Source organism: Portunus trituberculatus, chromosome 42, assembly GCF_017591435.1.
Source record: "Portunus trituberculatus isolate SZX2019 chromosome 42, ASM1759143v1, whole genome shotgun sequence".
Lineage (NCBI taxonomy): Eukaryota > Metazoa > Arthropoda > Malacostraca > Decapoda > Portunidae > Portunus > Portunus trituberculatus.
In genome coordinates this window covers 19972975-19992974 of record NC_059296.1, presented here as the reverse complement: position 1 = coordinate 19992974, position 20000 = coordinate 19972975, and the positions used below count along the sequence as shown (strand labels likewise).

The 20000-nt window shown below is 43.4% G+C and overlaps 2 protein-coding genes across 5 annotated transcripts in view; both read left to right on the top strand.

The window, feature by feature from the left end:
- Nucleotides 1–203, top strand: part of LOC123517720 (serine/threonine-protein phosphatase with EF-hands 2-like) — a 235938-nt gene extending 235735 nt beyond the window's left edge. For both annotated transcript variants that reach the window (XM_045278104.1, XM_045278103.1), the window contains exon 16: nt 1–203. This exon is cut by the window's left edge and continues 2059 nt beyond it. The gene's annotated coding sequence lies outside the window, so the exon portion shown is untranslated.
- Nucleotides 204–2550: 2347 nt separating this feature from the next.
- Nucleotides 2551–20000, top strand: part of LOC123517717 — a 28886-nt gene continuing 11436 nt past the window's right edge. The window contains exon 1 of one of the 3 annotated variants that reach the window (XM_045278081.1): nt 2551–2712. The gene's annotated coding sequence lies outside the window, so the exon portion shown is untranslated. The remainder of the gene's footprint in view (nt 2713–20000) is intronic. The other 2 variants (XM_045278082.1, XM_045278080.1) reach the window with 2 other exon arrangements.

Below are 20000 nucleotides of genomic sequence, written 5' to 3'. Positions count from 1 at the left end.
CCTTTTTTTCTTTTTCTTTTTTTTTTTTTTTGTTTCCTCTTCATCTCTTCGTTGCATTAATCAAATCATAGACGAAATTATCTAGAAATTTTATCCGGCAGGGTCGGAAACTTTATATGATGGTATATTAACGATGCTGTACAATTACATCTTATAGTATGGCTGGCCGCTGTGGTTTTATTCTTCCTATTGTATCCGAAATCTAAAGCTCTTCTTGCTGCGGAGAGAGTGAGATGAGAGGGATGCGTCTTACTCGGGAAACACAGCTGGATGCAACATTACACATACGAGTCCTGGTACATGAGTCAACGCAACGCTTGTGAAGTCTCATGTCAAAAGTGTGAGTCACCGCAAAGCTAGTGTCTGTGAGTCGAGCAAGTGAGTCTGTTCAGCACACACACACACACACACACACACACACACACACACACACACACACACACACACACACACACACACACACACACACACGTCAGGTAAGTCAATTATACGAGTCAGAGGTGAGACGCTGTACACTTTTATGCCATTATGAACTGCAGATTAATCAATATATTAGTATTAACACTCGTGGAAAAAATCAATTGCTAAGTTTATCTCTCTCTTCATCGCTGTATAATCTATGCACATTAATCTTCATATTTTTTTCTTCTCCGGTTCATTTACTCGACTCACTCATACACATTCATATATCCAATCAAGTTTTACAGTTCTTTTTTTTTCTGATATAACACTGATCATTTTAACACTGCAAGCACCGCCATTAACACTCCCAGCCAAACATAAACAAACAAACAAATAATCTGAACACACAGGCAATCCAAAGAAGAGTAACATAATCAACGAGAAATATTGGTACTTAACTAATACTTTAGACACAAAATAAGGTGAAACAAATACAGAAATAGAAATAAACAAAGCAGAAATGGAAAATAATAACCAACTCTAAAAGAAACAAACTAAAATAAAGGGACACATGAAAATAAAAGAAACATGTGAATAGAAACATAACAGTAATGCACAACTTTTCATTTTTTTTTTTTTTTACAAACTTTAAAGAAATGGATCAATAAATATAAACCAAAAAAAAAAAAAAATGAAAATGAACGTTATTAATGAACCCAAAAATCAACACAAAACAACTAAACTATAAAATAAATGGATGAATGAAAGAATAAAGAGAAGACACTAACAAGACAAGAGGAGGAGGAAGAACAAGAACAAGAACAAGAACAAGAACAAGAACAAGAACAAGAATAAGAAAAAAAGAAGAAAAAGAAATAAAAAGAACAAGAAAGAAAAGAAAAAAAAGAAGAATCCTAACAAACTTACATCACTAGATAAACAAAAAAAAAAAAAAAAAAAAAAAAAAAAAACGTAAGAGCCAAAATAAATAAAGGCATACACGCAGCATAAGATGGCCGGTGATTGAAGGAGCCCCCCGCGCCTACCCTCCAGGCTGCACCTTACACTGTCACAGCCCCGTAAAGAGGTGCGGTGTGCGGCCCCCAAACAAGGCACCTCAGTAAACACAACATGCGGCCGCTCCGATGCTGCCCACCGATAGCCTCACCCACACAAAGGCCTGACGCAGATAAATTAAGGAGATAAGGAGGCAAAATAAATAGCTAATGTATAAACAAATAAGTGAGTGAATAAATAAATAAATACATAAATAAATACGTAAACGATGCGCCTCGTTCACATTGCCATAATTTAGGAGCTTCTGGAACACATCTTATCTTTCAAAGTGATTCGCTCTTTAGTGCTGCTTCTTCTTCTTCTTCTTCTTCTTCTTCTTCTTCTTCTTCTTCTTCTTCTTCTTCTTCTTCTTCTTCTTCTTCTTCTTCTTCGTCTTCTTCTTCTTATGCGTCTTCTTCTTCTTCTTCTTCTTCTTCTTCTTCTTCTTCTTCTTCTTCTTCTTCTTCTTCTTCTTCTTCTTCTTCTTCTTCTTCTTCTTCTTCTTCTTCTTCTTCTTCTTCTTCTTCTTCTTCTTCTTCTTTCTTCTTCTTCTTCTTCTTCTCAGGAACCACCACCACCACCACCTCCTCCTTCTCCTCCTCCTCCGCCTCCGCCTCCTCCAGCAGGGGCATTCATCTTAACGTTTCTATATATGTATTTTCCATCTTTCTATTCTTCACTTCTACCCACGCTTGACACACACACACACACACACACACACACACACACACACACACACACACACAAAGGACTCCCCGATGACCTCCTGTAGTTATCCCGGATCCTCCTCCTCCTCCTCCTCCTCCTCCTCCTCCTCCTCCTCCTCTTCGTCGTCCTTCCCGTGGGCACAGCGAGGACATGCTAACAAGACCAGCACGTTATTCCAGGAAGCCTCGCGCCTCCCACTTCTCCCTATCCTCTCACGGGGCAGCTCACACACGAGATAAGATCGAAAATTGATTCTTCGTCCAATGAAACCCCCAGAGCGCTGAGCCTCGATCCCTGGAATACCTCTCCCTCTCTCTACTTGTTCCCAGACGCCGCAGAGAAAACGGAGATTGCGTAGAAGTGAGAAGGGGGACTCGCGCAGGCCGTCCGCCCCTTCCTCCGCCCAGCATCCCGGGACACGACAGAAAGCGAGGTGCCTTACATGAGTGATCTGCTCTGTGCTACTCCTCCAGGTCCCTTCACAGCCACCGGGTACTTCCACTCTCATTCCGCGCCGCCGCTATACAAGCCACGGCGGTAGTGCAAGTGAGTACGGGACACCAGGGGCCTTTGATAGATGGTGATGACTTTAGCTTCGGATTTTCAAGTCATGGTGGTGGTGGTATGTATCAGAGCCGCAGTAACCATGGCCACCGTGACTGCCGCCGGCCCCCAGGTGGTAGTGCGACATGCTGGGCTTAAAGTGGCGTGACTGAGGCGAGGAGTCCACAGCGAGCATGAGGCTGGGACTGACGGAGGGGTGGTGGTGGTGGTGGTGGTGGTGGTGGTGGTGGTGGTGGTGGTGGTGGTGGTGGTGAGGTGGTGATGACTCCTCGATGGGGGATAGCGAAAGTCAGATTGGAGAATAGGAGGAGAAATAATTATGAGACACACACACACACACACACACACACACACACACACACACACACACACACACACACACACACACACACACACACGCATACACACACACACTGAGAGAAAAATGTGACATTCGAAGCACAAGATCGCATAGTAAAAAGCTGAGAAAGGGAAGATGTCTGAGAAATGTTGAAAAATATAGTTTCCTACAAAGATGTGTTGAGACGTGGAACAGTTTGAGTGAAGAAGTGGTGTCAGCAACGAGTGTGCATAGTTTTAAAGAAAAATTGGATAAGTGTAGATATGGAGACGGGGCCACACGAGCATAAAGCCTAAGCCCTGTAAAACTACAACTAGGTAAATACAACTAGGTAAATACACTCACCACGTAGTGTAGTGGTTAGCACGCTCGGCTCACAACCGAGAGGGTCCGTGTTCGAGTCCCGGAAAGCGGTGAGGCAAATGGGCAAGCCTCTTAATGTGTAGCCCCTGTTCACCTAGCAGTAAATAGGTACGGGATGTAACTCGAGGGGTTGTGGCCTCGCTTTCCCGGTGTGTGGAGTGTGTTGTGGTCTCAGTCCTACCCGAAGATCGGTCTATGAGCTCTGAGCTCGCTCCGTAATGGGGAAAGCTGTCTGGGTGACCAGCAGACGACCGGGGTGAATTACACACACACACACACACACACACACACACACACACACACACACACACACACACACAGGAAAAGTTTCACAATGGTATCGCACTCGTGTGTGTGTGTGTGTGTGTGTGTGTGTGTGTTTAATTCAAGAGGTATGGTGGAAGAGGACAGTCAAAACTTTCTTCTACCAAAAGTTCCCTAGTTGTTACCTCGCGTCATTTCTTTTCCTTTTTTTTTTATTCTTTACTCTCACTCTCAATCTTTCTCTCCTTCCCTTCCTCCCTTCCTCCTTCCTTCCTTCCTTCACTCTTTAATGAGTTTCTTCTGCTCCACTTTTCCCTCTTCGTCTTTCTCTTTCTTTAAAATTCCTTATGCTTTTCTTCATCTATATTTCTAACTTCCTTTTCTCCGGATCCTTAATGCTCTTATGTACGTTAATCTAGAAATCTTAAAGTCTCTCTCTCTCTCTCTCTCTCTCTCTCTCTCTCTCTCTCTCTCTCTCTCTCTCTCTCTCTCTCTCTCTCTCTCTGTGTGTGTGTGTGTGTGTGTGTGTGTGTGTGTGTGTGTGTGTGTGTGTGTGTGTGTGTGTGTGTGTGCCTTTCTTTATATGAGAATGATCATGTGTAGTAGCTTCCTGTACATAGCGCCATAAGAACCAATAGATAGTTGCTTGTTCTTCATTTGTGTTCCGTTGTGTTCCCTAATCGTACTGTGCACCTTAACTTTCACACGCAGTCCTTTATTTCTTTATTTTTTTTTTTTTTTTTTTTAGATGGGGAGAGTTCATTTACTCGACTTTCTGTAGTTATGTAGTTTTTTTCTTCTTTCTTCTTCTTCTTCTTCTTCTTCTTCTTCTTCTTCTTCTTCTTCTTCTTCTTTGTTTTCCATTTCGTGTTTCAAAGTTTGTTTCCTTTTCTTTCTCTATTTTACGTTTTTTTTTTTTTACTTCCAATGTTTGTTGTTGTTTTATAACTTTTCTTTTTCTTTGTGTCTTAAGTGTTTGGTTCATTTTTTATTCTTTTGTTTCTGCATAACTCATTTTGGTTGTGTACGTTAAGATGTAATTTTTTTTTTTTTCCTGTGCTTCTCTACTGCATGTCCACTCCTGCTTTAGTATTGCCTCATTTCCTTATCTTCTCATTACTCAGTCCCCTCCATCTGTGCTACTTCACTTCCCTGCTTCTATAACCTTTTTCTCCTATTTCTTTTTATTACATTTCCATATTTCTGTAACGCTTTTCTTCTATACATTGCTTCCTTCCTTCCATAATCCCTTTTCTCCTGCTCTACCATTACGTATATCCACTGCTTAACCATTTTATATTACTCTCTTTCCTATGTTTCTGTATCTCCTGTTCTCTTATATTACCCCTTGTTCCTCTGCCTCGATTTTACCCCTGAACCTTGTTTCAACACGGTCCACAGCATGTTTCTCTTCCTGTGCTTACTTTCGTCTAGCGTTACGTTTATTCACTACTTAACCCTTCTATATCACTCTTATTTTGCTTCTGTATCTCCTGTTCTCTTATGTTATCCCTTGTTCTTCTGCCTCGATCTTACCCCTGAGACTTGCTTCAATACGGTTCACAGCATGCTTCTCTTCCTGTGCTTTCTCTCGTCTTTCCTCTCCACTCTCTTCCACTAATCCCTATTCTCCCAGCTCTCCAGCCTCCCTGTGCCTCCTCAGCTGTGTGTTCCAAGAATCACTCGGGTTTTGTGAGTGGGGCGGCCCCTCACCCCTCCTCGACTGTAATTGTGTTAATGATGCAAGAGGCGGCTGCTCTACGTAACCTGGAAGTGCTGCTGCTAAATGGAGACCTTGAAAACCTCCATCCTCCTATTCCTCGGTCTCACCTCTCACCTCCCCACCTGTTTCTTCCATCTACCGCCACTCCTGTCCACGCATTACGGCTTTTATCTCACCTCTCCTCCACCTGAAAGCTCCGTCGTGCGCCTCAGCCTCCTCCTTTGTCTCCTTCCACTGACTCACGTGTATGCTGTGTTACGTGAGAGAGAGAGAGAGAGAGAGAGAGAGAGAGAGAGAGAGAGAGAGAGAGAGAGAGAGAGAGAGAGAGAGAGAGAGAGAGAGAGAGAGTGTGTGTGTGTGTGTGTGTGTGTGTGTGTGTGTGTGTGTGTGTGTGTGTGTGTGTGTGTGTGTGTGTGTGTGTGTGTGTTTGCTAGGTCTAGTGTGGATGGGTCTGGATGTGATGTACGGCAGCCACTTAGTGACGACAAGAGTGACAATAACTACTGCATTGATGATGACGACGATGACGATAATGATGGTAATGATGATAGTGATGATGATGGTGGTGATAATAATAACAATCATGTTAAACTAAAGATAATAATAATAATGATGATGATGATGATGATAACAATAATAATAATAATAATAATAATAATAATAATGATAATAATAATAATAATAATAATAATAATAGTAACAGTGGTAATGTAAAAATAATAATAACAACTTTCCTTCTACGTGTACTACCGTCATGGCGTAACTTCCATTACTTTTACACACACACACACACACACACACACACACACACACACACACACACACCGCGTAGTGTAGTGGTTAGCACGCTCGACTCACAATCGAGAGGGCCGGGTTCGAGTCCCGGGGCGGCGAGGCAAATGGGCAAGCCTCTTAATGTGTGGCCCCTGTTCACCTAGTAGTAAATAAGTACGGGATGTAACTCGAGGGGTTGTGGCCTCGCTTTCCCGGTGTGTGGAGTGTGGTGGGGTCTCAGTCCTACCCAAAGATCGGTCTATGAGCTCTGAGCTCGCTCCGTCATGGGGAAGACTGGCTGGGTGACCAGCAGACGACCGTGGTGAATTACACACACACACACACACACACACACACACACACACACACACACACATACAAAGTGAGGGGAAGCAAATCCAAACTCTCTATTGGTCTTTCTCTCGAGTCTTCTACTCTTTTTTAGCCATTTTTTCCATTTTAGGTTTCCTTTATACTGAAAAAACTATGTGCGGTTAAAAGGATTCGAACCCAAGATCTCTGGACCACAGAAAATTTTCCTCTATTCACTTATTTTTTCAACGTACTTTTCAGCATTAATATTCATCCCTTCACGGCGGTGGTGTAGTGCAGTGCAGTGGTTCTCAGCCTGTGGTACGCGTACCACTAATGGGACGCGAAGGCCTTTCAGCTGGTACATGAGCACTTTCCAGGATTATATACAATTTTCAGTTAAATCAAATTAATTAATTTCTTAAGAAAAAAATATTATTGCTTTACACAAGAAATCTGGCATTGATCAGCTGGTGGAGAAGAAACACATGCATTCCTCGCATTAAAATGTTCCTTGTTGTTAGTTCATTTGTGTGTTCTAATTATGAATAAATTGAAATTTGCCGGAATTGACCTTTTCTGGACCCAGGGACTGTGCGGGACCTCCAAGTGGTATTCGCTCGGGAAAAGGTTGAGAACCACTGGTGTAGTGGATAAAAGGTGGTGAGCGTGGGATCGAGCAGACGTCCACACGTAGGTTCGAATCCTATTACGTACTTTGCTATTTGTCGAGTGGTTTAAAGTTACACACATGTCACCCAAGCACACCTCACCTCTATAACAGACTTTACTGACCTATCTCAACACCAGGCTTCACGTAACATCCATCCACATCACCTCTGCATACACATCTCACTCAACACACCTCACTCAACCCCAAACATCGCAACACAGCCTCTCCTCACCTCTCTGAACCTCTCTACACCTCATTGTCCTCTTGTCACCTGAGCAAACTTCCCAATATTTTTCGAACTCTCGACACAGAATGGTCAAAATCATTTCCCTCTTTGCCTTGGTACTTCCCTTCGTGCCTTGGTCCCCTCGTCACACTACCAGCACATCCCCTCATCCTCTCTCTCTCTCTCTCTCTCTCTCTCTCTCTCTCTCTCTCTCTCTCTCTCTCTCTCTCTCTCTCTCTCTCTCTCTCTAATCCCCACCACTACCACCACCACTACCACATTCTCCCTCGCTGGAACACACACTTGTTGCTTATTGATCTCCACCCACATGGCTGTCGTGTTTGCACAGCCTTCCTTCCCTTAGCGACGCGAGCTCCTATGCTGCTGCTCCCTTGGTTACGCTTCGTGTGTGTGTGTGTGTGTGTGTGTGTGTGTGTGTGTGTGTGTGTGTGTGTGTGTGTGTTCGTCCTCGTAAAGGTGAAAGGCATCACTAAATCACTCGTTCCCTTTCCTCTTTTATTTCCCATTTTTCCTTTTTTTTTTTTTTGTTCTTCGTCTTCTTCATCTTCGTCTTTTCTTCTTCTTCTTCGATAGAGAGAGAGAGAGAGAGAGAGAGAGAGAGAGAGAGAGAGAGAGAGAGAGAGAGAGAGAGAGAGAGAGAGAGAGAGAGAGAGAGAGAGAGAGAGAGAGAGAGAGAGAGAGAGAGAGAGAGAGAGAGACAGACAGACAGACAGACAGACAGACAGACAGAGAGAGAGAGAGAGAGAGAGAGAGAGAGAGAGAGAGAGAGAGAGAGAGAGAGAGAGAGAGAGAGAGAGAGAGAGAGAGAGAGAGAGAGAGAGAGAGAGAGAGAGAGAAAAGAAAAAAACTATCTGCTTATCTTCTACGCTAAATTTGAATATGTGTAGGCGAACAATCAATACAAGTTAAATTTCAAAGAATATGTTTTTACGTGCAAATCGAAACGTTTCCTTTTTAACTTTATTATTAATGTGTGCGAAGCGTTTACGAATTCGACAAATATATCTCAGCGGAAACAAGTGAGAATGCAATGTTATTTCTAAGCAATTATTTCATTAAACACAATTGCGATATTTGAACTTACGTGTCTACACTAAAAGAAGAAAAGAAAAGAGGGAATACCATTGTTGTTATTCTCAGTGTGTAAAATATCATACACTCAAATGATGTAAGTGTTTCATCTATACACATTTATTATCTATGGTGAATTGGGATTTTAAACACTCATCGTGTATTCCGAAACGCTCTTATTCTCTCACTAGGACTATTGTTATCCCCATCAGTACCAGGACATGTTTTCATATTTATTTTGCTTACTAGTTGGCGTTTTTATACAGCTTCAGAAACTTTTGTGGGGATTGAAATATTGAAGACTCTGACCATTAATCTTCTGACCTCCATAGACACTTCCTATTGTATATAAAATCGCCTAACCATACCCAAAACTCACGGTAAAATTACGTCCCAGTACTAAAGGGTTTAAACAGAGAGGATCAGTCTGGTTCTCGTGACTAATGATGCAGAATCCTTGTTGAGCTATCTCTGGAATCATAAAATGCCTTTGTTAAACAAGCATAAAGGTCATGATAATACTCTCCAAAACCAGAATAATTCACTTTTTTGAACTGGTCATTATTCATAAAAATACCCATGAAAACCTTAATAGTTCCCATTGTTACACTAAACCTTTCAACTCTTTGCGTGCCACTTGGTACACTTTTACCTAATTACCAATCACTCTGAGGCATCTTTATGAATTTTGTTCTTCAGCTACATCAAGTTTTTTAACTAAAAGAAAATTGCCATAATGTATTGTTTTTCATTGCTACCTTTCTTGTAGATACTTGCAAAGATTTCACGTATTGCTTCTTTTTTTTTTTTTTTTTTTTTTACGGTAAGGCCTATAACGCTTGTAGGCACACTTTAAGAGTGTATGGGAAGCGCTGTTCAGCTTCCGCCCATTAGTGGCGCAGGCAATTTTATTTATAGTGGTACCCATATTAGGGCCCATATCACCCCCAAAGCTCATCTAGGGCGTAATCACCTAGAACCTGGGTGACATGTAGGTAACTTTAAACCACTCGAAAATGGCGAAGTGTTTAAGACTGTACGTGGTGGGATTCGAACCTACGCGTGGACGTCTGCCCGATCCCACGCTCACCACCTTATCCACTACGCCACCGCCTCCCCTGCTAATTGTTTCGCGTCGCAGTGAAAGGCTTTAAAAAAACTCCTCGACACACTGCATTGGAGGGGTCAGGAGGAGCATTGCGTCCCCTTCCCCTCGCTTCCTTCCTTGAAAAGTGAGTGACGACCAGAGGGAAGGTTTCAAGACATTTATCCTTTTTGGGGGGCTAACTCTCTCGGACCTGATAGGGACTAGTAAATGAGAGGAATTTTTTTCGTTTTACGTTACACTTGGCCAGCTTTACTCGCTTACATCAAAACGACGGGAATTCCTTAGCTAGAAAATTCCTTAAGCTGAACTATTTCTGTTTTGTGTTTAAGTTACCGTTATAATGGAAACTCTGACGAATGGGTGTCTCAGGATTAGTAGAAGTGAATGTGGAATTAAATGTAGAAGTAAACCGTGATGAATACGAGTCTAATGAATTGATGATTTAGTAAATTCGTATCTGTAGAGTAAGTGGGTGTCTGTACGCTTAGAAGTAAACATGGAAGGCAATATGCAGCAAGCCATATAAGAGATTCGGTCGTGCCGGGTAAAATTAAGAGAATCTGAGTATTGATGCAGTAAGAAAGTTGAGACAAGCTGTGGATTTCATGTATTTGGGTGTCTGGAGTAAGCATAGAGGTAAACATGGAGGGTAATCTGTGGTAAACTGTATATGAGATTCTATCAATGAAGAGAATCTAATTAGATAGGGAGATTGTAAGAAAGTTGAGGAACGTTATGGACTTTATATTTCTAAATGGTTCAGTTTTCCATCTCGCATTCCGTTTTTTTTTTTTTATGCAAGAGGTACGGCTGCCAAGGGCAACAAAATGTTAGAAAAAAAAAAAAAGACCCACTGGAGCTGCAGGTTCCCTAAAAGGTCCAGAGTTTACCAGTGAAAGGTAGGAATGATTGAGAGTACTGATTAACTCTTGTATTAGAGAGTTGGATAGAATAGGGATGAGAGGAAGAAGCCTTGTGCAGCGAGGCCGCAGGAGAAGGGGAGGCATGCAGTTAGTAAGATCAGTAGAGCAGTTAGCATGAAAATAGTGATAAAAGACAGAAACAGATGCAACATTTCGGCGTTGAGAAAGAAGCTGAAGACAGTCAGTCAGAGGAAGGAAGTTTATGAGACGAAAAACATTTGATTCCACCCTATCCAATAAAGCTGTAAGAGTGGAATATGTGAAGAGCAATTTATACAAGGACAGATAAGGCCCTTGTACACAGTTAGCAGTTGGAGATGCGAGAAAAACTGGCGGAGACGCCGCAGAGCGTCTGACTTCATAGAAGCTGTTTTAGCAAGAGATGAGATGTAAAGTTTCCAGTTAAGATTATGAGTAAAGGACAGACCGAGGATATTCATTGTGGAAGAGGGAGACAGTTGAGTGTGTCGTTGAAGAAGAGGAGATAGTTGTCTAGAAGGTTGTGTCGAGTTGATAGATGGAGAAGTTGAGTTATTGAGGCATTGAAAACTACTAGATTTTCTCTGCCCCAATCAGAAATCTTAGAAAGATCAGAAGTCAGGCATTCTGCGTCGTCCCTGCGTGATCTGTTGACTTCCAGAAGGGTTGGTCGTCTCTGAAAGGACGTGGAAATATGTAGGGTGGTATCATCAGCGTAGGAATGGATAAGCCAAGAAGTTTGGTTAAGAAGGTCATTAATGAATAATAGAAAGAGAGTGGGTGACAGGACAAACCCTGAGGAACACCACTGTTAATAGATTTAGAAGAAGAACAGTGACCGTCTACCACGGCTGCAATAGAACGGTCGGAAAGGAAACTTGAGATAAAGTTGCAGAGAGAAGGATAGAAGCCATAGAAGGGCAGATTTGAAATCAAAGCTTTGTGCCAGACTCTATCAAAAGCTTTTCATATCTCTAACGCAGCAGCAAAAGTTTCACCGAAATCTCTAAAAGAGGATGACCAAGACTCAGTAAGGAACGCCAGAAGATCACCAGTAGAGCGACCTTGACGGAAGCCATACTGGCGATCAGATAGAAGATTGTGAAGTGACAGATGTTTAAGAATCTTCCTATTGAGGATAGATTCAATAACTTTAGGCAAGCAAGAGATTAAAGCAATAGGATGGTAGTTTGAGGGATTAGAACGATCAGCCTTTTTAGGAATAAGCTGAATGTAGGCAAACTTCCAGCAAGAAGGAAAGGTAGAAGTCGATAGACAGGCAAGGTGCAAGCACGGAAGCACAGTTTTTGAGGACAGTAGAAGGGACCCCATCAGGTCCATAAGCATTCCGAGGGTTTAAGCCAGTGAGGGCATGGAGAACATCACTACAAAGAACTTTAATCGTATGTATTAAATAGTCAGAGGGAGGAAGAGAGGGAGGAACAAGCCCAGAATCATCTAAGGTGGAGTTGTTAGCAAAGGTTTGAGAGAAGAGTTCAGCTTTAGAGATAGATGAGATGGCAGTGGTGCCATCAGGATGAAATAAAGGAGGGAAAGATGAAAAAGTAAAGTTGCTGGACATGTTTTGACCAGATGCCAGAAGTCACGAGGAGAGTTGGAGTTTGAAAGTTATGAGACACTATATTGTGTTATAATGGAGTGTTTTCGTGTGTTTCCATTATTTCAGTGATGTTCTAATTAATATGGGGTTTAATAATAACTTAACAAGGAAAAAGAAGCATTATGCTTTCAGTAATTATAAAAAAAATAGTTCTAATAAGACAACAAACTTCAAGATTACGAACCTTGATAAGAGTGAAAACATGAAGTTAATTATTAAAGAATACTTCTTGATTGCCTCCCCTCCACACACACACACACACACACACACACACACACACACACACACACACACACATATACGGGAGTGACCAGTTTACCCAGTCCAAGCGGGTAGTACGGGGGACAGGAGGTGATGGTTTCTGGTTGGTCAAGGGTTGGCGAGGCAGGATGCAAGCCACGAGAACATTACATTCCTGACCCCATCATCACAGTGACGTACTCACTGACGTGCTGAGGCCGCCAAGAAAACACGCCTTGCACTCAAGTTCTTTTATGTCTAGTGGAATTTTTATCTACATTTACGTCTTTTTTTTCTTTTTTGATGGAGACAAAAACAAGAGCTAAAACTGAGAGAGAGAGAGAGAGAGAGAGAGAGAGAGAGAGAGAGAGAGAGAGAGAGAGAGAGAGAGAGAGAGTGTGTGTGTGTGTGTGTGTGTGTGTGTGTGTGTGTGTGTGTGTGTGTGTATTATGGAGTAAAGTTCAAAATACCTGAAACTACACCAGGTCTTTACAACAGCTCAGTACCGAACCTTAGGAGGAGGAGAAAAGGCAAGGGATGTTTGCGTGGTTGAGTGGTGCTGTAAAATGCTCCCAAGACTAACAGCAGTACAGCCTTAATCTATGAAGTCTGTGTTGGAGTGGCTGTATTCCCGTGTCACCAGACAAACATTATTCTGAAACACTCCTGCGCCGCATCTCCACTACGTTCGGAAGAATCTTGTTAAATGACACTGTTTTTCGAAAGGACACTTTTACGGTGATAGTGATAGATCAATAATATTTCTTCAGTACGCTTGTGAAAAACCTGCCTTTGAGAATTGTCATGATAAGAGAGCAGAGGCTTTCTCAATACGGGTATGTATTACCTGTATGTTAGAGCAGTTGGAACATAAAAACACAATACACAAAACACAAAGCAATACAAAGGCAGTGCACCTACACGTGATAGGTCCTGTATGCACAGTGATGCCATGTTGCTCTCTCTCTGTCCTTCCGCCTTGCATTCCTGCTGCCAGCACTGTGTGGCAATACCAGGTGGCGTTGCAATAACCATCACTTTGTGCTAAACGTATACCGGAAATAATAGCTCTGGCGTGGAAGTGTGCATTCCGCGAATCTTCTGGCTATTACTGGTTCAGCTCAGTCTGATCTTGCCTTGTCCACGATACAGAGGACACGTAAAGGGAATAAATCAGCCATGCATCTTCTTTACCCACACCTTTGATACGACTGTCAGAAATCGTGCCAAATCTTCTCTATAACTTGTTAAGTCTCAATAATCAATAGAAGGCTTTAGAAGGATAATTCTCCAGTGACTTTTAGTACTGAGTTTCATCATTCTCTTCTCTACTTCATCGTTTCCGCTATTGAACGCTCTAACTCCTTAATGGCCTGCTTCTCTCTCCTCTCTTCCAACGAACTAAAATATCTAAACAAAACAAGAAACAGATTGGGTTTATCAATTCTCTCAAGTTCTTTCCATAAAAACTTTTAGGGAAGTGGTAATTCTTTTTTTAATGCACTCTGCAACTCTTGGTCAACCTCCCTCTCTGGTAAAACAATGAATAAAAAATGTTACGTGAGGGGAGGTCGCTCAGATGGATATCATTTTTTCACCCCTCTTTTCGTGCAGTTGTGACGTCAGCTTCCGTTCCTCTCTCTCTCTCTCTCTCTCTCTCTCTCTCTCTCTCTCTCTCTCTCTCTCTCTCTCTCTCTCTCTCTCTCTCTCTTTGCCCATCTATCCAATAAGTTTCGTAATTATTTCCGAGAAAGTTAAGCCTGTCTCTTTTGTCTGCCTTTATTTGTGGTGATGTATGTACGTCTGTCTTGCTGCTGCTGCCTCCACTATGTGCTATATCATATGTCTGAGTATCTGTCTCCATCTGTTTCTCTTTGTTTCTCTATCTCCTTTTGTTGCGGTGCTTGTCTGTGGCTGCCTATCTTAGTGTCTGTGCTTTGTTTTTCTATTCATCTGTGTGTGTGTGTGTGTGTGTGTGTGTGTGTGTGTGTGTGTGTGTGTTTCACTGTTTGATCTGCTGCAGTCTCTGACGAGACAGCCAGACGTTACCCTACGGAACGAGCTCAGAGCTCATTATTTCTGATCTTCGGATAGGCCTGAGACCAGGCACACACCACACACCGGGACAACAAGGTCACAACTCCTCGATTTACATCCCGTACCTACTCACTGCTAGGTGAACAGGGGCTACACGTGAAAGGAGGCACACCCAAATATCTCCACGCGGCCGGGGAATCGAACCCCGGTCCTCTGGCTTGTAAAGCCAGCGCTCTAACCACTGAGTTACCGTGTGTGTGTGTGTGTATGTGTGTGTGTGTGTGTGTGTGTGGCATCTATTTACCTCCGTCATTGGCCAGGTCTGTGTTTGTATGTCTGTCTGAACTCTGGTATTTATTTGTTTCTATTTTTTTTTATTTAATTTTTATTTGTAGGTTTTGTTTCTGCTTCTCTTGAGTCCCTGTCTGTCTGTGTGTCTGTTAGTTGGTCGGTGTTTGTCAATAATGATGTGTTTATATTCTTTATGTTTGTCTATCTGTCTATCTGATTTTATCTATTTCATGCTTGTCTGTTAATCTACTTCTTTCAATCCCCATCACTGCTTGGCTGCTATCTGTTTTTCTGCCTACCTACCTGTATGTATGAACGTATGTATGTATGTATGTATGTATATAAGTATACATGCATGTAAATACTTTAAACATTTGGCAGACACCCGCTATCCTTCTCAAGTACATCAGGCACGTTATAAAAGGTAAGTCACCGCCATTTATGCGTTCACCAGCGTGGCAACCTTTTCTTATTTATCTATTTATTTATTTATTTTATTCTTTTATATATTTATTTATGTATTCTATCTTATCTATTTATTTATTCATTTATTTATTTTTATTCTTTTTGTTTCACTTTGTGTGCAACGCCGTGACCTGCAGTTTTCCTCCGTGTTTTGTGAGGTATAGTTAGTTTCTTTATCTACCATGTGAAAAGGAAAAGAAAATGAAAAACAATAATCACACACACACACACACGTGATACATAATGTTTATCATCCTCTTCTCTATCAAATGAATGCCTGCACACATACATACAAACTTATGCGCCCGCGTGCATACACACACGAAAAAAAAAAAAAACGCGCGCGCGCATATGGCAATCATAAGTGATAATATTTTAGTCCTTGAGAATTAGGATGAAGAAAACAACACGAGAGACACAATACGTCATCCCACAACACACACACACACACACACACACACACACACACACACACACACACACGGCCTGGTAGCTCAGTGGTTAGAGCGCTGGCTTCACAAGCCAGAGGACCGGGGTTCGATTCCCCGGCCGGGTGGAGATATTTGGGTGTGTCTCCTTTCACGTGTAGCCCCTGTTCACCTAGCAGTGAGTAGGTACGGGATGTAAATCGAGGAGTTGTGACCTTGTTGTCTCGGTGTGTGGTGTGTGCCTGGTCTCAGGCCTATCCCAAGATCGGAAATAATGAGCTCTGAGCTTGCTCCGTAGGGTAACGTCTGGCTGTCTCGTCAGAGACTGCAGCAGATCAAACAGTGAAACACACACACACACACCAGATAGCGAAGAGAAAGGTTATGATGCCTGAGAGAGAGAGAGAGAGAGAGAGAGAGAGAGAATATGGCCCATAACACACATAAGACACAAAAGTAACTACAAAAATAACCACGTACAATAACTAACCAACTAACAAAGTAACTAAATAAGTAGAGACCAAAAGATAAAACAAAGAAACAGAGAAATATTCAAATCAATAAATAATCACCAAACGGATTAATAACAAAAGGAAGCAAATATTAACTGGAAAGAAAAAAAAAAAAAAACCTGAAATCCAGACCCTAAGTTTTTTTCTTCTTCTTTTTCAACCTGTGATAAAAATGACGATGAAACTAAATATTCACTTAGTAATTTCAGTAAATATTATGGTCAGAACAATGACGAAAAAGAAAACGATGATGATGAAGATGATGATGATGATGATGATGATGATGAGGAGGAGGAGGAGGAGGAGAAGGACGAGGAGGACGAGGAGGAACTGAAGAAGAACAAGAAGAACAAGAACAAAAACAAGAAGAACAAGAACAAGAACAAGAACAAGAAGAACAACAACCAAAAAAAAAGAAGGAAGAGTAGGACACTAGCAAACACCTTCTCTCTCATCCCTTCATTAGTCGAGTGTTTACATCCATCCATCTACAAGAAGCCAAATAACTCATCCCTAATTAAGCGTATTATCATTCCCTCTCGCACTTACGACTATTATTCCCTCACACAACGTTCTAGGAAAAGATATAATGCGGGGGCACCTCCTCTTCTCTCCCCTCTTATCTCAGCTCCATTTCTTTCCTCCCTCCTCGCTCCCTCCCGTCCTTCCTGCTCCCTTGCATTACCGTGCACCTCCTCGCCCTTCTTCTGTTTCTCTCAAGATGTCATTCAGGGAAACGTGGGACTATCAGCAGGTTATATCCGCGGGGTTGACATGGGGGATTTAGAACTATCGATTGAAAGAGAGAGAGAGAGAGAGAGAGAGAGAGAGAGAGAGAGAGAGAGAGAGAGAGAGAGAGAGAGAGAGAGAGAGAGTGTGTGTACTGTGCATCCCACGGAGCTGTGAGAGTCCCTCCAGTACTGTGTGCGTCACGCAGTACCGGGAACACTTGGCCAGATGACTCTCCCTCCTCCAGGTTGCGGTGCCCTTCACTCTCCTCTCCCACGCGTCAGGTTGTCAGGCTCGCTTCATCATTACTCAACCAGCGATCCGCCGCCCTCTGCATCCGCCCTGCTAACGCCGCCTGTCCCCACTGCCGCCCCCGCCTCCCCTGTGTCACCTTATTCGCAGTCACGTTTCTCCACAATTTTTACTGTCTGGAAAACTTCATTAATTAGTTTCTGCCATCAAAGAGGGCGAGGACTTCCTCCGACGGGAGAGTAATCACCGGCGCGTGTATTGGCGGAGGTTTTCGTGGCGGTCCCGCAGGCTGTGTGCCGGCGGGCGGTGCGGGAGGGTGGTGTCCAGAATGAGGCGCGCTGACAGCGAGGCACAGCGAGGACAGTAGGAGAACAGTAGGGAACAAGGAGACACTGGGCAGGACGAGGGGGGAGGGGCGGACCACGTGTGTACTGATTCATGTTTGTACTGATTCACCTTCACCTGAAGAGACGAGTGTTCTTGTAAATTGTGCAGGAAATATGTGATTCTACAATGGCAACAGTTACAAAGCATGTAACGCGAACCAGCCAATGCACACACACACACACACACACACACACACACACACGCACGCACGCACACACGTGCGCACGCCTGCCGTCGGTGTGGAGGGCGGTGCGGCTCCCGGGAGCACAAACACCACCTCATTGCAAGGTCGAGACGCACAGAAACAATGGACAACAACAGCTTAAGTCTTGGATAAACACAGGAGGAGTATCACCTTACGTGCTCTAAATGCACCAAATGGCCGCACGAATTAAATATATCATTGGAATAACAGGGCCTCGAGCAGCCGCCTTATTCACTGAGGAAAACAAGTTAAGCAGGCCAACCAGACGAGACACAGCGAGGCGAGGGGCGTTCTGAACACTCCATGATGATAGCAGGTGGCGGCGGGGAGAGTATTATTACCTAAAATATTTCGTCACTCCAAAAAGTGGAGCAGGTGTGAGGAACCAGACACAGATGATCCCTGAGGTGACCAACTCAGACAACACAGCTTAAAAAAGAAATGACAATAATAATAATAATAATAATAATAATAATAATAATAATAATAATAATAATAATAATAATAATAAAATAAATGAAATAACCAAAAAAATAAAACCAATTGTCTCATGGAGAAAACATTAACTCGATTCCCGAATTTGTTCTACCAGTTATCTCCGAACACAGATGACATGGCACAACACAAGTCACCGAAAAAAAAAAAAAAATCATCTCCTTTATTCATGGCCTGCAGGGGTGTGGTGCTGGCGAGATGCTGTCACTGTGCTCTGTCTGCATCAAATCTCCCCGGCCAGGTGCGAGAAATTCCCTGAAGGGCCCAATAAGGGACTCTAAGAAGTCAAAAAAGTCGCTCCCCATCAAGGCTAGGATCGGGTGAGGCCCTGGTCTGTTTCCTCACGCCCCTAGGTGGGGCTCCCAGCGCCACTTGGAACAGAAATTTCACCCAGCAATGATGAGTAAAGTTTGATAGTATCTTCTTCTACTCTTAAAAAATGATATCACTTGTTTCCTGGACTCCATGCAGCCACTGGAGGTGTCTGTTGTTGCGCAGCAGAGAAGGTTTGCATGGTTTTAAGAATATCTGAACATGCAAAAGGAGGTTGGCCGCGGGCTGACAAGAACCTCGCCTGCTCGTTCCATCTCCACACACAGATACAAAAACACTTACAAGTCACATTTCAAGTCTCCTACAACTGTCATCGAATAAGTTCAGATCGCGTGATGGAAGAAAGCACATTAATGGAGATTTCCAATTTCCGGCCACAACATGTTATGAGCGACAGCAACTGATGTGAGAGGAGGGGAGACCAACAAGACTTTGATGAGATATTAATGAAGTCAGATGAGTACGTATATACACAACATCATCATAGTGACATGTTCACTCTTCGCCTCGCTCATTTTTGTAACGCCTTTATGTAAGAACAAGACATCCTATCTGATCAAATTACTTTACCGAGACATTCGCTACGCTTCAAGGATTTTTCTCCGCGTACATATGTACGCTTCTCACAACATTAACACTCGCACAACGAGAACGACACAGTGCGAGTCCGCCGCCTTAAACGTATCATCCAGACCAAGACAGAAGTAAAGACAGCACGAAATTTGGATAAGTGTGTAGGCGTGCGTGGAGGTGGGGAGCGGCGGGGTCTTGGGCAACACAACACAAGGCCTGCCAAAGTCAAGGCGCCGCACGGAGGACGACGGACCACGCATTGGAAACACGTCGCCGCCACTTATGGCGCTGCAGCATTTAATTCGTCCGCACCACCTTGTTTGTCTTCTTCAGCAGACAGTAAAAGCGTCTTTGGCGCGAGTGGTCGCGGATAGTGCCTGCGCGGTGCTCCCGGAGGCGGGCCCTCGTCCTGCCTGCACCTGCTGCCTTGGACCGAGTGTGAGGCGCGGCGAAGTGTTCTGCATAATGACACAATAATTGATTGGTCGCTGGCAGGGCTGATTGCTGCAACACGGCGGTCAAGGAATAAACACTGTCATTACCTGTCCTTCACCTGGCTGCCTCACCTGTCAGCCGGCCGACCCAGCCGACGCTCAGGCTTTAATCCGCTCCAGCCCTGACATCACCCCGTGCCTCCAGCCGCAACAGAGGCTCACTTGGGCATCGGCGAGACAGTGGGCTGGCGTGCACCCAGACATGTGCTGCCCAAACACCCCGATGCACGACAACCCATTGCACGGAGCAGTGCGGAGGGGACCAGAAGAGACGAGAGAGGCTTTCAATTTCCTTTAAAGTCCCTCATCTTGCTCGCCAGCTTAACCTTTCCACCCTGTGTGTGTGTGTGTGTGTGTGTGTGTGTGTGTGTGTGTGTGTGTGTGTGTGTGTGTGTGTGTGTGTGTGTGTGTGTGTGTGTGTGTGTGTGTGT